Source organism: Protopterus annectens, chromosome 3.part0 (assembly GCF_019279795.1).
Source record: "Protopterus annectens isolate FY-2018-M chromosome 3.part0, PAN1.0, whole genome shotgun sequence".
NCBI lineage: Eukaryota > Metazoa > Chordata > Ceratodontiformes > Protopteridae > Protopterus > Protopterus annectens.
In genome coordinates, this window is record NC_056731.1 from 1,408,291,115 (window position 1) to 1,408,308,181 (window position 17,067).

Consider the following 17,067-nt stretch of genomic DNA (forward strand, 5'->3'; position numbering starts at 1 on the left):
AGATCAGTGGATGGGGAATAAGAAATTTACACCAGGTCTGGCACCCACTTCCCTTATTGACCTTGGTACCTTATAAATGTGTGGCTCTCAATGTCCTATTCTGATACAGGACATCATTATTTTTTCGGAAAACTTGGCTAGGCTTAGAAAGGTCCTTCCCTCAGGTCATTAGCCTAGTAACAATCTAGAACCTATGAATCTATGAATCTATGGATCTATGTGGTCTCCCATAGAATTGCCTCTGTAGACTCTCTCGGCTGCATAAATCTTTACTGTCAGTCACATTAGTTAACGCTGTCAAAAGTTTATGAGTTTATGATCACAAAATACTCTCAATGGCAGAGATTGTGGGAGTGATTGCATAAGAGGTGAGTAGCAGATAGGCAGTTTTGGTGTGTGTTTGTGCACATGTGTGTGGCTATATGAGCACTTGAGTTAATCACCAAGTAATTCAAAAACATGCAGATTAGGTCACAAAGAGGTCTTTCTTTGTTGTGGCTAATGTGTCTTTGAATTGCTGTTTTCCACTATCCTGCTAAAAGACCCTTTTTGCTACACCCTTCCCTGTTTTGGATGCCTTGTTTCTGAATCCTGGACATAGTGATTTATCATCAGACACATCAAACGCTTAAACAGGAAACAAATGTTTCCATTAGGGGTTCTCTCCTTACCCTATTACTTATAGTCACTAACTCCATGGTAATATAACCACAACTGAAGTTTTATCTCCCTAATGAAATTCCAGTGAAACTATCATTTAGTTCTACTCTCTAGTACTGCTATGTAACTATTTTATGTCTGGTATCTAGTCAAACATCAACTAAAATTTATAAATCTGACAATATGGCAAAATAATCAATTAAAAGCACAAAACAATTGTTCGCCAAAACCTATACGTGATAATCAAAAATAATATTCTTTCTATCTATCTATCTATCAATCTATCTATCTATCTATCTATCTATCTATCTATCTATATGGGTATATGTTAGAAGTCTAATCTCTATAACATCAACATTCATAACATTAACTCTAAACCAATCAAATGCCAGCAGTAATGGCCTGTTATAAGAAAGAAGCTACCACAACTGGTGGTTCTCTCATCATCAACATGTTTAGAGGTATGCATCATGTCCTTGAGTTTAAAGTGGTCAAATGTGTTGCATGAGTGTGTATTGCAGAAGGTAAGTAACTAAAATTAGACAAAAAAGGTGAAGGGGGCAGCAGATCTAGATGACACTCTGTAAACATGCAGTTGTACCATAGTTATGGGAAAGCAATGCAGGGACAACTAATCTAAAGTATTACATGCTCTCATGATGTGAATACATATTGAAATATATTAACCAGACAGCGAAGCACATAATATTAAGACAAATAAGTAAATACATTAATAAATAATTCAGCTGAAGGCATTGAAAACTGGCAGATACCACCTATCTCATGCGGTAATGCAGCAATGGAACTGCGGGGTCACAGAATTCTCTGGTCATAGAGTGCAAGAATGAGATTTATCATAAAGAGTGAGAGGAGGAGATACAAACAGCCACAATGTTCAATAAACTGATGTGCAACTGGAATGATGTCTTCCCTGTGCAGCAGTAATAAGGGCAAAGGTCACATGCAAAAGTGACATTTAAAGGAGCAACAGCATTGTACAAGCACATAGATAGAAATGAAGGGCGACACAGCAGATGCAGAAGTAATTGACCCGTAAAGCCCTAGTGCAGTGTGGAAACATTTTTAACTACACTATCACAGATGAGAGCAATCCATTTAGCAGTGGATGGGTACCCATATGTGAAGAAGCAGGTAAGGCAGTGACGGTATTACCCAGCATGAATGAAGAAGTTGGGTAATAGCAAACAAGGTAGCAATGGCATTACCCAGAATGGATGAAGAAGCTGGGTAACAGGGGACAAGACAGTGAAGGCATCAGCCAGCAGGAATGCAGAAGCTATATAATAGTGGACAAGGCAGTGATGGTATCAGCCAGCAGGAATGCAGAAGCTATATAATAGTGGACAAGGCAGTGATGGTATCAGCCAGCAGGAATGCAGAAGCTGGGTATTAGTGGACAAGGCAGTGATGGTACCAGCCAGCATGAATGAAGAAGCTGGGTAATAGTGGCCAAGGTAGTGATGGCATTACCTGACATGAATAAAGCACCTGAAAAAAAGATGACACGGCAGAGTTATCACAACAATGACTGACAGCGGACACAGACTGGTGAAGATGATGACACAGTCCCATGCCCCTGACCCTACAAGAAAAGACTGGTCAGATAATGTAGCTGCTCTTTGTGCTGTATGGGCAACAGTCGGTAAATTGTCTCGTCATGCAAAGGAAGCATGCAGAGAACATCTACAGAAGAAAGCTGTACAGCACCTACTGTTATCACACAGTTTTAGGATATTTTATCACCTGGCAGCTTTACAAGAGGCAGCCAGAGATGACCAAAACTGCAGCATCACTGCAACATTTTAACTCTAACCTAATCCCCCCAAGGAATGGTCAAGTCTTGCACAAGGTAGCAGAAGACAGGGAAATGAACATCAACATCCTGACTGCCACCAATGGAAATTTCACAAGTTCGCTGGGTGCAGTGGTGTTGCATTTGGATGGTATACTCAACAGAAAATTTGTCATCTGTAAACAGCTTCATTTTGTCCATGAAACTGGTGGCTGAGAAGGACAGAATAAAGAGGTATCTGCCACTGTTTCTCATGTTTTGGGCCTCTAAAGAGAACAGGCATGTGTCATCATATTTAGTAATCTATTTGAGCTGGCAGAGGACATACACCCTGAAGTATGAGTGCATTGTATCATATAGGACTTTGAAAATGCTGTATACAAAGTCATTGCCCAGTACTGTCCCCAGCATAGCTTCATGGATGCAACATTCTCCTGGAGCTGATCTTGTGGAGGCAGGTGCAGCAACACCAACATGACAGCACATTATGCCACAGATCCCCCCAACTTCATCCTACAGGTAAAGCAGATGCTGGTCCCTGAATGAATACCACAGTGTTATGTGATGGATGCATCCAACCACCTGGTAGATAGGTTTCCTGATTAACTACAACCTACTAATGTTCTTACATGAGAAATATGACTATAGGAAGCCAAAATATTATTGTACCAAATGAAAAAACAATCCACTGTTTACATGCTTCCAAGATTCTCATGTAGTTTTCAGACATCCACAAAATGATACTGTCTGACCCCCCAACAACACAAAATGTGTTTGGCACAGATGTCTATGACTTTTACTAAGTAAATGTGTCATCCCAGTTTCAGCTCCATTAGGGTACTCATTGCAGACCTGGACTGGTTAAATGACAAAGACTTGCATCATGGACAGCATAGCTTTATAGATTGCTGCAGCAATGAGGAATGTCCATCTACTTGTGACTCACTAACATATCCTCTCTTTATGAATGTGCCCATCTGGGACCACCCAATCTTAGCTAAGACATCATCTCCTGGACATTCCTGAAGTTCATCTGTTGCATTGTACATTGACAATGACAGCTGACTCCCTGATTAGGATCTAGAAGGACTGCTACCTATTATACACCTTTCTGTTGCAGCTGCCAGCTTGCTACAACATAGCTTACACTTGTTCCAAATGTATATACACAGACATTTGTACAATGTGCCTGTGTTCATCCTCGTGTGAAGCTTTGCCATAGCTAATATTTGAGACAGATTGAGGGCTATGTGGCACAATGGTGTGGCTGTACTGTTGTCAATGTCTCTTTTGCAGATATATATTACACCTGTATTGTATGGTGTGCTTAGCTTCACTGTGATGCTGTTGGCATTCCCCAATTTATGATTTCATTCCCATGTGTACTAGCATGTTCTGCATTGCAGTGGTACATCCTGCAGGCTTATCCCCTTGTATATTTTGTAGGTCTATGTGCAGAACAATGTATACAGGATGTACACTGCATGTCACTGTACAACTACTACACTATACTTTGACTACATCATGGACTTACATATTGACCATACATGCACAATTGGCATGAATACCATACAACAACATCACCGATCATATATGCCATTTCTTCATTCTCTGGACTGACAGATAAGTATCGTAAATCTTACTGTTTTGTCACAAACACCACAGATAAAAAAAATCTGAGGCAAAACTAGTGGCAGTTTAGAAGTGAAGACACTATTTTAATATAGGTTCCTACCAGACAAATTTATTTTGATCCCGTGCACAGAGAAGGAAGGAGCACACTAATGGTACAATGGATGGTTTAATGATTAAGGTCATTACATCAGAGATATAAGATACAGTATTCGATTCTGACCTCTGGTTATTGGCTAGGCATATGATAGTCTGCATACTAATAGTTTACCTATGAACCTATTTATGATATCCGGAAGATGTTGTTGCTTGCTTGTATGCATGCAGTAGTGATTACGAAATTTGAGATAGTTCTTCTGAGCTTGCACTTTATTATAACACTGTTGTACCACATTGTTATGTCATTTGAATGAGTTATTCTGCATGGGTATAATGAAATATGTGACTATAATTATCATCATCAGCATCTTTCTTAAATTCACACATAGACATATATATGTATAGAAATATATATATATATATATATATATATATATATATATATATATATATATATAGCTAGATAGATATATGTACTTCAGTACTTTGAAACATCGAAGTACAGAAATGTTGACTAGCTAAAAATAGATCCTGAAAGATCAAAAGTCAAAACAATGAAAAAACAAAACATTTAAGTTTTTTTGTAGGGGGGCTATACCCCCCACACCCAATGCTAATTATATATACCAATTCTGAGATTGCTCTGCAGTAGGAAAATGGCACTTTTCCCAGTCAATACTGTTTACAATCTCACAGATACTTTAGACTAGCAGAAGTGATCAAATCAGTTTCTATCACTCCTGCCGATGTCCAAACTGTTTGACATTAGTAAATTTTCATTAAATGTCTGATGTCTATATATATATATATATATATATATATATATATATATATATATATTACATGCACATATATATATATTACATGCACACACACACACACACATATATATATATATATATATATATATATATATATATATATATATATATATATCTATATATATATATATATATATATATATATATATATATATATATATATATATATATAGCACAAAACACTGGAAGCAACAGACCAAGGCTGCGAAATAAAAAATACAAAAAATTTATTTCCACAATAAACAAACGGTGAGCGCTTTCGTGGGCCAAGCCATTTCATCAGACAATGATCATAACTTAAAAAACTCCTTTTATACCAGTTCATGACAAGCAAGTGCAAAAATCTCCACCTACATTTAAGGCAACAGAGCAAACAGCCATAAGAATTACAATAGCTTGTTACAAACACAGTATCGTATGTAAAAGATATAGCAAATAAATATTATTAAAACAACCAAAGTGAGTTCCTATACAACTAAAAAAATTAAAAATATAATCATTTAAGCAAATCCCTTCCTAATAAAATGGGCTTAATGTTAATCTTGTCATTAAGTCCCTTCCGCATACTAGCCTTGAGTCTTACAATCCATTCCAGTTCTTTTGTTTCCACTTTTAATTTTAGGTCTCCCCCTCTGAGACCACCTAACACCCTGTCAATCACCATGAAGACAAATTTATGTGCATCTCCATGAGCTTTGATATGTCTCGCTAGAGCATTGGTTTCCGCTTCCCTCCCTATATCATACAGATGTTCACGCATCCGATCCCTCAGCCTTCTGGTTGTCATTCCAACATAAAATGACATACAGATCAAACAATGGGCCAAATATACAATATTACTGCTATTGCAGTTGGTTGAGAGTCTGAACCTAAAAACTCTACCCATATTTGGGTGATTGAACTTCCCACTATCATCTATATGAGTACAATGATTGCAACAATTACAGGGTAGGGTGGCACCTCAACCCATATCACCAACCTGTGCATTCCCCTGTTGTAACCTGGGTCCACATAAAATTCTTTTCAAATTCTTCTTGTTCCTGAAAGTGTACCTCGGAGTCTCACCCACCAATTCCTTTACAGCATCATCACTGGATAAGATATTCCAGTTCCTGCAAAAAATATCTTGTAATCTTCTAGTATTACTAGAGTAGGTGACCGACATTCTCATACACCCCCTGTGGCAACCTATTATTTGAGATGGCTGAACATTATCAGAGAAATAAGGCCTCACCTCAGTGTCCCTACAATGCATTACTTCTCTCAGAGTGCCCTGCAGTTCTCTGTCAATATATCTCCTGTGTAGGAACCTTGTTTTCAACTCAGCCAATTCACCTTCAAACTTATCATGGCTTTCTGTTAGCCTTGAAGTTCTCAAAACTTGGCCCCTGACAATATTTTTAAATATATGTTGGGGGCACATACTTGTCCTATGTAGGTAGTTACTTCTATAGCATTTCTTCTGGTGAATCTCAGTGTCAAAACACCGATCATTCCTCTGTATCACCTTAACATCCAGAAAATCAATTGATTTAAAAGAACTCTTCATAGTAAACTTTAGAAAATTGGTACGATCATTCAAATACAAAAAGAAAGGGTCAAACGTAGACACATCCCCCTCCCATAGAAGGAAGAGGTCATCTACGAACCTCCTATAGAATTTCAGACATTTACCATGCTCACTCAAAAGATGTTGCTTTTCCCAGGAAGCCATGACAATATTAGCATAGCCATGGGCACAAGAAGTGCCCATGGCTACGCCATCTAGTTGTCTGTAAAGCTTATCTTCAAACATAAATAAATTGTTCTCTAGAATAAGCTCCATGAGTAGAGACAGATAATCCACACACTGTCTGCCATACGAACCATCATCTAATAAATACTTCCTGAAAAAGTCAATCCCCACCTGGCTGGGGATAAAGGTAGACAAAGATTGCACATCCAAAGTAATTAGCAATAGTTTACCTACATTCTCATATGTACTAACAAATGAATACAAATCCCTCAGAAAATGCTCTGTCTAATAAAATGATATGATTCTTCCTGTGTATGGGTTTCAAATGTCTTTCTACATAAATTGATAGGGTTTCGGTGGACCAACCCCTCCCTGAGACAATAGGTCTCATTGGTGGTTTTAGGGAATCCTTGTGGATTTTGGGGAGACCCTGCATTATTGGTATTACAGGATATTTCACTATAAAATAGTTAAACAAATCAAAATCAATAATACGACATGCCAGATATTCATACAGTGCATTATATATAACGTCACTACATCTCTGTACTTGTAAACTCACTTTAGAATAAAATTTGATATCCGCTGGTCTCATAGAGATGGTAACATCATTATGTAAACAATCTAGGGCTATCCTTTCCTCTTTGTTCAAATTATTAAAATATTTATCATGAACATTGCAATCATGCAAGCTGTAAATTTCTTTAATACACACTTTCAAAAGCGTCTAACACTACATTGTTAGTGGGAACATAACCACTTGGTGTTTTAAAAACATCTGCCCCAACAGGGGTACTACCAACATCACCAAATTACAATTTCAACATAATACTTTGAGTAAAGGCTTTCATTTCTAAAATGTTATCAGTAACTGTCATTTTATGTGCTGGAATGAATGACATACCTTTATTTAACAATTTACTTTCAGTCTCACTTAATGTCCTTCTTGAAATATTCCATATCAGTGTCCGCTCCCCTGTTGCCACATTTTCTTTAAAGTTAGGGGCTGCTGCTCCTCCTCCTGGGATGCTTTTCTTTTCATGCAACCTCTTCTCGGTAGCCAGTCGTAAAAAGGAGCATATATTGTTGTATCTCTCTCTCTCTCTCTCTCTCTCTATATATATATATATATATATATATATATATATATATATATATATATATATATATATATATATATATATATATATATATGGATCTATGTTGTAAGATCGAAAGTATAAGCGAACTCACTTTCGAGAAAGTGCATTTTATCGAAAATGCACTTTTGCGAAAAAAAAAAAGCAACACGCCAAAAAACCTACACAAATAAAACACTACTCACATTTATACAGGGAGGCATAGCCCCCCATATGGGGGGTACAGGGGTACAGATACCGCAGCACTTCACTCCCAGATTGTAGTTGGAAGTATACAAATGGTTATCATTCCTTTCCAAAATAGCCTTCAAGTTCTTACAGTTTTTATACACACAAATCTGGACTGGTGCTCCAATGTGTCCAAAAGACTAAAGGAACCAAACACAGTCATTGAGATGCAGTTAATGGCTAAATTGAATGACAAAAGCCTGAGACAAGTCATTGTTGTCACTCTTCCTGTTACTTGCTTAACCATTAGAACAATGCAACAGTGGCTCATAAAGGGTGTGTCACTTCACATATCAATTTCGAAATATCTTTCAGTAAATTGGCTGTATATCTTCAATCCTGAAATAGGCTACAGCGATTTTCAACCTCCTGACAAAAAAATAGAGTCCTCAGGCACCAATTGGTTAAGCCTAATAAACTATCCTTTGACAGTATTTCCGTTTTGCCACCAAGGGTGTTGTCTAGTAAAATGCAGATATGCAATAGAAAAATGTATCCTTTCTAAATATCAGTGTAGATTTATACTGCAGGGCACTCATTTGGTGGTCCCAGGTTACATCAAGCTTATTTCTATGAAGGAGAATTATTACTGTAACACCAAGGGAGTGGTTTACATCACCTTCTGTTCATCATGCTCAGCCTTCTACATTGGCAAGACAATGGGGTCATTGAAAACAAGGATTTATTAGCACACGTATGCAATAAGAAGGTCATGAAGGTTAAAGTCTTGTATAAACACTCTACCCAATGTCATGATTTCAAAATGTTTGCCTTCAGTATTCTGGAGCAGGTGGTCCCCTCTAATGGGTGTTAACTGGTTCTTGAAGAACAGGAACTATACCGGCAATTGTTGCTCAGTGCTTATAACCCCAGGTATTAATGAATTAATTTTGATTAAATATACCCTTAAAATGAATGTCGTCAATATATGAAATTTATTAGGTCTTAATACATCACTTTTTATTTGACATTATATTTATGATCTTTTAACAAGATTTTAGTTGCATAAGTTAACAGATTTTATTACATTTTAAATTTTGACTTAGTAAGTTTTAAATATGATTGATGCTATCAACATGACTTTAACATTTTTATATTGTTTATTGCATTATGTTCTTATTTTTTGAGGGTTGGATTGTGTTTTTGCACTTATTCATGACATTTTAAATCATTACCTTCTTCTGGTGTACTATCACTTTAAATGCAATAGGCTTTGGCACCTTTAAGCCTTTTTTAAATGACTAGAACAGCTGTTACTTTGTTTCTGATGAAGTTCCTGCTTGAAAGGAATGAAACACATAAACTTGGAAATTAAACTTGTTTTTACAGTCCTATGTGGCATCTGGTATGGTGTTTTTTTTAATTTTATTTAAGTTTCCTCAGTTGTAAGGAAAGCCGTCTATGTCATGCAACTTGTAAGCCAAGCCATTGTATCCATGTCTGAGGATATTATAACATCACTGTACTTGACCCTCATCAGAACACTAATTGAGTAAAATGCTCCCTTTTGCACGCACCTCACCAGACACCTGCAGCAGCTTGAGAAACCACAGGGGTTCCTCACCAAGAAAATACAGGGCCTACAAACCATACCATGACATACATGGATAGACTGAAAGTCCTGTTACTGTACTCTGTATTGTACAGAATGACATGACTTGTGCATCACCTACATGCCAGTTTCTTACCTGTCCTGATGGAAATTCTGCACATCTGCAAATATAATGGCACAAAAGTTGCTTGCTCTAGGGATCTTAACCTAGACTGTGATATTGACAGAGCATGCTTGAAAGACAGCTATAGCTGATGACATCAGCAGAGTCTGGTGAGAGGAAGATGGTATTAGCAGTGTCCTACATACTGGTGTAAAATGTTCTCTCTAATATCAAGCAAGTGAACAAACACACACACACAAACCAGTTGACTACAATGGAACAGAACCCCTACCTATGTAATTATACTGACTAGAGACCTCCATATTTAAGTCAATCACCATGACACAAGTCTGACTTGGAAAGTGTCTTAACACTTTATAAGTGATGACATCAGCAGTGTCTGGTGAGAGGAAGATGGTAATAGCAGTGTCCGACATTCTGGCGTAAAATGTTCTCTCTTATGTCAAGCAAGTGCACAAACCCACACACCAGTGAGATTAGAATCCCGACCTAAGTATTCAGACTAGAGAACTCAGTACTTTATGCAAGCACAATGGTACAAGGCTGACTTTCATAAGGCTGCAGGACAATTTACAGTGGATGACATCAGTACTGGATGTTTGAGAGGAAATGTTGGAAGGTCTGCACAAAATGGATGTATAGGCATTTCCAACTGTCAAAATATGTATACTCCATGGGATTGCAGTGGGGTCTGCAGGATACACAATTATGTTCTTCTGACTGATGTACACAGACTAGAGAACTCAGTACTTTACTCAAGTGCCACGGCACAAGTCTGACTTTTGGAAGGCTGCAGGACAATTTATAGCGGATGACACTGGATGTTTGAGAGAAGATGTTGGGAGCCTGCATGAAATGAATGTGCAGGCATGTAAAACTGTCAAGGTATTAAAAATCTTCATGTTATTAGAATGATGAGTGTGCAAAGTATAGCATTTGCTGTTGTGCTGCGATTTTGCAAGTATACCTTAAAATGACAGCTTTTCAAATTACATGAAAAGAGCAGTCCACATTATTACAAGTATTGGAAAATAAGAATGTGTATTGTTAATTGAAAGATGTGCATGCCATATAAGAAAGCATTTTTATTTTTTTTTCTCTGGTGCAGTTGCTATATTTGGGAACAAATACTGACAGACCATATTTCAAGAGCACGAGTGTAGGCAATTCATGTCTGCAGTGTAAATATGTGTTCTTTCTTTAAAAATGTTTGTCTCTTTTTTGTGTTATTACATTTACTTCCATGGGTTGAAGAATAAATTGGCAGTAAACATAAATCATACATACTCATGTACACTTTCCATAGTGCAACTCTGAGCAGCAGGTTTGTGGAATCAATGGCAAAGTGTTTGCACATGCAAGATACATATTTAAGGTCTTCTGCTGCAAACCAAGTACTTATCCCTACTGGTTGTGGTAGACACATGTAACTGATACTATGGTGTTCTTACATGGTTCAAATCAGAAATGTGTCATAATTTTTCTCACCTTCAAAAATTAGTGATACTACTTTCTCCATTTGCCCATAGTTAAGTGACATGCAAATGCAGTTCTCTGCTCCATTCATAACCTTTTGAGTGTAGATGTTAGGATACACAGTTATGCTTTTCTGACTAGACACACACACACACACACACACACACACACACACACACACACACACACACACACACACACACACACACACTAGTTGACTGCAGTGAGGATAGAACCCATACCCAACTAAGTACACAGACTAGAGAACTCAGTACTTAATACAAGTGTCATGCACAAGTCTGACTTTTGCAAGGCTGCAGTACAATTTATAGTGGATGACATCAGCACTGGATGTTTGAGAGAAGATGTTGGCAGGCCTGCATGAAATAGATGTACAGGCATGTAAAACTGTCAAGATATTAAAGATCTTCATGTTAGTAGATTGATGAGCATGCAAAGTGTAGCATTTGCTGTTGTGTTTCCAATGTGCAGGCATAATGTAAAACAGCACTTTTCAAACTATATGCAAACAGCTGTCCACATTACTATAAGTATTGTAAAATATGAATGTCTATTGTCAATATAAAGATGTACATGCCATATAAGAAAGCATTTTTAATTATTTTCTGTAGTGCAGTTGCTATATTTAGAAACAAATACTGACAGACCATATTTCAAGTGAATGGGTACAGGTAGTACATGGCCACAGTGTAAATATGTATTCTTTCTTTAGAAATGTCTTTCCTTTCTTTGTGCTGTTACATGTACTTTCATGGGCTGAAGAGTAAATGGGCACTAACATAAGTCATATATACCCGTGCACACTTTCCATGGCACAGCTCTGACCAGTGGAGTTGTGTGATCAATGGCAAAGAGTTGTGTATATGAGATACATATTTAAGGACTCCTACTGCAACTGGACAATTACTTATCCCTACTAGCTATGGTCAACACATGTAGCAGATACTATGGTGTTCTTACATGGTTCATATCAGAAATGGTGTGTCATAATTTTTCTCACCTTTAAAAATTAGTGATAATACTTTCCTCATTTGTGCATAGTTAAGTGACATGCAAACATGGTTATCTGCTACATTCATAACATTTTGTTAGGTTTATTGTTATGCTCACCTCTGGAGAAACATGTTAACCAGTGGGACGTTGCAGTCAGCACTTTGGCCAGTATTGTGTAAAAGAAAAATAACTGCTGCATAGCTGAATCTGTGGCAGTTGGTGTAAAATATCAGTAAACTTCTTTTTTTCTTTTTTTTTTTTTTGAGAACACATGATACAGGGTTCAAATCTAGGCCAATGTTCATAGGTTCATAGGTGTGTACTAGACTAATGGCCTTGGAGCCTTTACAAGCCTAGCCCATAAGATTACCCTGGCATCATGCTACCTGACCTTAGTTCCCAGTGCCTCTTTCAAGTAGAGCCACTGGAGTGATCCCCGGGGTGAATTTTCTATTTCCCATCCACTCATCAAGATTTCTCTTGAAGGGGGCCAGTGAGGTGCTCTGACATGTATGGATAGTCAATTCCATAGCATGGGCAGTCTCTGGGTTATGAACCTGTCCCTCCAGCTTGTTCTGTTGATTGTGGTAATGAGGGATTGTGATTTCTTCAGATGTAGCATTTCTAAAAGAGCTGGGTCAGATGTGGCTTTGTAAGTCAAGCCAAGATCGTCTCTAAGTAGGCAATATGAGACAGAGAATAGTTGGAGTTTTTTTGAGTCTGTGCATATAGGACAAGTGTTTAAGGCCTAGGATCCCCTTTGTGATGTACTTTTGTAACCTTTCCAGTTGTTGCAGGTGTCTAGTGAGGTACATGCCAAATGGGGCATTGTACTCAATGATTGGCCTATTGAGGAAAGAGTAGAGGGAGACAATGACCTCTTTCTTCTTGGATGCAAAACCCTTAGTAATGAGATGTGCCACATAGAAGGACTTTTTGACCACAGTGGCAATGTAGTGGTCAAAAGAGAGTTTGCTGTTAACCTGTGTTCCCAGATCTCTTATAACGCCTTCTGTGTTCAGTGGACTCCATCGATGTGGTAATTCATGGGAACTGGGTTATTCCCAAAGGGGATGACAACACTTTTTTTGGCATTGAGCTTAAGGCCATGATTCCAACACCAGTCGTTGGTCTCAGTGAGGCCTTTCTGCAGAATGTCAACATCACTTGAGAAGTTAATAATAGCTCCTAACTTGCAATCATATGCAAAATTTGTCAGCTAGAGTCTCTTCATGTTGGCCTGAAGTTCAGAGAAGTAGATACCAAACAGGAGAGGACCCAGGACCGAACCATGTGGGACTCCACTCATGGCTGGTCGGCAGTCTGACTTGGAGTCAGCTACTTTCACACTGTGGGTTCTATCTGTGAGCCAGTTTGCAATCCACCTAGTGATATAGGGGTTGATGCCTAACTTAGTGAGGTTTTCTATGATTCCTGAGTGGAGAATAGTATCAAAGGCCTTGGCCAGATCAAGGTAGGCTGTATCAACCACCTTGCCTTCATCCACAGCTCTGGTGACTGACTCATAGAAGTCGACCAGATTGAGCAGGCATCATCTACCCTTCACAAAACCAAACTGTGTGTGATCCAGAGTTTGGAGATTCCCTATATCCTTGTTTATTAGGTCCATGATGATGCATTCTATTATAGCTTTGCATATCAGACTCATCAGGCTAATGGGGCAATAGTTCCCAGGGTCTGGAGTCGGTCCTCTTTTGTGGAGAGGGATGACTATAGCAGTGCACCATTCAGTAGGGACAAAGCCTGAGGTGAGGCTGTGATTGAACAGGAAACACAGGTGAGGTGCCAGTTCACTCTGTAGTTCATGCTGAACACAGACAGGGATATTGTCAGGTCTCATAGAAGCTTTATTCTTGGCCTTGGACAGTGCTGTTTTAACCTGTGCAGCAGTAATACTGGGTGCCCGGCAATCTACTGGTATTATGATTGGTCCTTTGGTGGGGGAGAGAGGGGAAAATTGGCACTGAATCTGTCAGCTAGTATATTGGCAATATCTGTTGTCTTGGTGTAGGAGATACCATTGTGCAGTAGCTCAGAACAAATCTGGGTATTGCCATGGAGATTCTTTAAATAACTATAGAAGGCCTTGTGGTTGTCTTTACTATCTGCTGCAATTCTGTTTTCATAGCTAGCTTTATAAGATTTGATGAGGGATCTCATCTTTTTGTTGAGGTTGCTAAGGGAGTTTTGTAATTTTTTTTATATATGTATTTAGGATGTCATTAAATAATTACATGTGATAATTTTAGAAAATGTGAAAGAGAATGTCTACAATGAAGTACTATACAAAAACAAACAGTACTGACTTGATTAATGTCAACAGCACACATATAGAATTACATATTCATACATTCAGTGTAAAGAAATAAAAAGATATGACATTTTTGAGTGCCTTTAATCTGATCTGAGTGATATGTTAGCACAGCATGTTTAAGCAGCATTGTGTGGAGGTAACTGCACCATTCCATAGGATGTGAAGAACCATTCACTGTCACTCGGCATTTGTGTACAATGCCAAACTCCACACAAACACAGTGGACAAAAAAATGAAGGGCTTCACTATTGATTTGTTACTTATGTTTTTGACCAGATTAAAGGTATTAAAATGGGTTTGAGAGGAAAGTTGTGAAATGAGGGCAAGAACAAAGGGAAAGAAACAGAGGCATGTGTAGAAATAATGTATAAAAGAATCATAGCTATCTGCTTCATTAACAGTCTAAAATGAAAAATATATGTAAAAATAAGCTGATTTGGGCTGTCACCTCAACAGAGAGGGATGACAACAGCACAATCATGTTGTATAGCCAATTGGATGGAATCAAGTGTGTTGAGAAGACACGTGTGGAAAGTGGAGAGCTATGTATGGCACAATTTTTTGTTTTTGGTGAGACAGGTGCCTCCTTTTTTTTACATCATTAAGAGAGGAATTTTGGGAAAGGGATGTAGGTATTTCTTTATCAGCATATGCAGACAGACAAGACAACAAAACAAGAGAGAGGAATGGTGACAAACATGGCAGGTAGGGGACACCATGATTGGGGTTAGGAAAAGGACAACAGAGGCCTATGACCATCAAACATGGGGAAAGTGAGAATTTAGTCCTCACCTGCAGGACTGTCATTACTTTCCCCTTACTCTGCTGGCTGTTGGAGTGCTTCACATCTTCTCCTGTGGACTATGTAAGTCATCATCCTCTCTATCCTGTGTAAGTGTGCATTTCTGTGATATTCTGTGTAACTCTACACACCAACCCTGGCAACTCCTGTCAGATGACAAAGTCTCCACCTCTGCCAGTACTCCTGGAAGGTACCACAGCATCAGCTGCTGGGGTAGTGCTATGTGAAGTAGAGGGCCCAGGTAGTAGTGTAGGTGTAGTGGAGGAAGTATTGCCAGGTTGTGTCCCAGATATGCTGCACATTGGTGCAGTAGTCCATGGATCGGAAGCACGCTGAGCCATGGGGGTTGGCCTACCTGCTTGTGTTGTAAAGCATGTTGTAATTTTTTACAGATACATGACATGAAAACATTTTGATTACACATAGAAAAGTAAAAACAGAGAGATAAGGATTGGGTAAGATAAAGAAATGAAATAATTAGTACCATCATATGTGACATACAATGCATTATCACAATAATGAAATATTTTATATTTTTCTGTACATTTACATTTAAGCATACGTCTTAAGAACTGCAAACTATAAATAATGATTCTTAGACTTACTCATTATTTACATATTAATGCACATGACAGACTGAGGGGTTAACCATGTATGCATATGACCTGACAAGGTCCTAGTTTATACATCCCTTTGTGTATGAATATTATTGAAGTCTGTAGACCATCCAAGGCTAGAGAACACAATTATGATTGCAGACACATATTAGTATACTATTACTCACACAAATAATTGATATGAGTTTATTAAAACTGAGTGTATAACCCTTAATAAAATTGGCAGTGTGTAATAATTTGTTTCATGTGAATTTTAATATAAATTAAAATGGAACAACAGTAAAAATAATTGGAATTTTCTGTATTAGAACCCAGGGTCATCTGCATTGTAGCCCTGCACTTACACCTGCTGCCAAAGGAATAGTTAGAAAACAGTTGGATATTTTCATATTCATTCTTACATTCCGAGTGTTAACTGCCTCACAGCACTGCTTAGCATGTTTGTACAGTGGTAGAACATAAAGGATACAATGCATCCCTTTTCAAATTGCTGACTGTCTGCTTCCTTTCTGCATATGTTCTAGACATACAGGTGTTGAGGAAGGTTGCTAACGACCATGCAATGCCTCTTAATGGGAATCTGTGATGGAAAGCAAAAGATGGAACAATGTATTCTTCTTGAATTTGAGAATGTCTACATCCTGTCTGAAGGTATTTTTTCATCTACAGATAGTATATACTGTGTTGATCACTGTATTTAGCAGATGTGCTACACACACATGTGATTCACATCTGTACTTTATGTAATGGTTTTCCTAGAAGCACATTACATGATATCTATTGTATTTCTCTGTTTCCCCTGTTTGAACAATGCTGTGCATCATGCAAACACTGGTATTATAAAATGTGAAATAAACAACATTATAAAATAAATATTAGTACACATGAACATTTTAACACAACTCTGGATTTGAACTCTCACACCAATGAACCTACAAAACACAGTAAGGTTGCCTAATCCCTCTTTGCCACAGAAACAGCTTTGCAGCAGGAATGAAAATCATTGTACACATAATTAAA